The sequence below is a fragment of the Mus pahari genome, chromosome 1 (genome assembly GCF_900095145.1).
Source record: "Mus pahari chromosome 1, PAHARI_EIJ_v1.1, whole genome shotgun sequence".
Lineage (NCBI taxonomy): Eukaryota > Metazoa > Chordata > Mammalia > Rodentia > Muridae > Mus > Mus pahari.
Window position 1 is genome coordinate 138,751,419 of NC_034590.1, and position 1,812 is coordinate 138,753,230.

Consider the following 1,812-nt stretch of genomic DNA (forward strand, 5'->3'; position numbering starts at 1 on the left):
CAGCACTTTTCATATTCAGTCCTAATACATCCAAAATTTCTACCACAGCCTTATAGGACTTGTTTTGTTTTTTTCTTTTATTTTTTTTTAATTGTTAGTATTTAGGGAGAAAAAAGACAAGAGCCCCCTCGAAATCTAGCCATCAAGAAGAAAACCACTGTCAAACAGCTGCTCCATGAAAAACCCAGTCTACACGGGGCCAAGGGTAAAGACAGGAGGATTGTTTGTGCCTGAAAGAGATTTACCTGGGTGGTACTGCTCCCTACCCAAGTCTCCTTGGTAATTAGGAAACAATGAATCTAATGGTTCCCAAGAGACCTAGAGAAGTGAGAAGCAGGGAGTAGAAGCAGGTGGTCGAAGGGTCCACATGGAAGGGAAATACTTTGCCATCCATTGCACAGTCAATTGAACATAAACCAAAATAATATATTTTATATTTCACAACTAAGAGAGGACATTTCAAATGTCCTACCACAAAAACTAATAAGTAAATAAAGTGGTAGGTCAATTAGCTTGATTTGATCATGCAACATTTATACCAATACAACATATGGTAACCCATAGATGGGGCAATCATGATCTGTTTATCAAACACAGCATTAAAATAATTTAAGATTAAATTTTACTTAAAAAATAACAAAAGAAAAATAAGACACGAATGGAATAATGACTTTGTCTGACAGACTAGAAGACCCATTTGTAAAAAATAAACTCTAGGCAGTTCAGGCCAGGAACAAAGGAAACCAGAATAGAATTTGACCTGATGAATAGTCCCTGTTTTCACCTTCAATTTCCAAATAACCCTTGCTGCAACAGTTCCGATAATTTCTCCAATGAATGTCTCCTGAAATCAACTAGACTTGAGGAAATGTTATTAGATCCAGGAGGGACAGCTCCATTTTTCTTCATATCCTATGAACTTCTTCCAATGGCCAGAGCACCTAAAATATTTTCAGAAAGGCAAGCAGAAGAGAGAAAAGGGTTGGGGGACAGGGAGGAATCAAGAAATGGAAAATATAAGCAACTTGACTAAATATGACATATTTTCCTACAGCATAGAAGTATTTATGTTTATATATATGTATATAAAACTATAACTCCTGCTTACATTCTGTACTTCAACTTGTTTAGGTTTTAGCAACTGTGCTTTACTAAAGATGGCACTAGACACCAGAGCAGGGTATTTTTATTCTCCTCTTCTGGGGATGCTGGGACCCCAAACTCTATCCAAGGGGATCTGGTTTAGTATGAAGCTACTTGGTATCTTGTTTTGTTCTCTCTCTCTCTCTCTCTCTCTCTCTCTCTCTCTGTGTGTGTGTGTGCCTTGCCTAAAGCAAAGATGTTTGATAAATATCTCTATGTACTAAGACTGATCATTACTGTGAAACAAGCAAAAAGTGATAAAACCTCATAGTTTGCCTCTTTAAAGTATGAGTTTACTAAGAGGCCTTACTTAGACTTCACCCAGCCACCCATGAGTAGTAATGACCATTCTCCTATAAGTGAGGGCTAGGAGTCAAATCCTTGGGGGACACTTTGGATAAACTCAACATGGGCTCTAATCTGTGCCTGAGCTCTTTAAGCTCCCAAAGGGGGATTATTTTCCCAAGACTTGATCCATGGTCTCCTTTGAGGGGGTAATGATGTCATGTTTGCTGAGTTCTTTGAACCCACACAGAAGAAAGGCAACATACAAGTCAAAGACATTCTTCCCACACTATGCAAGACATAGCTATCATATTTCTGTTCTGCATGTAGAAAGCTGTCCCTCTTGCTTAGCCAGCTCTATGGAGTCATTGAATAAAGGGACAT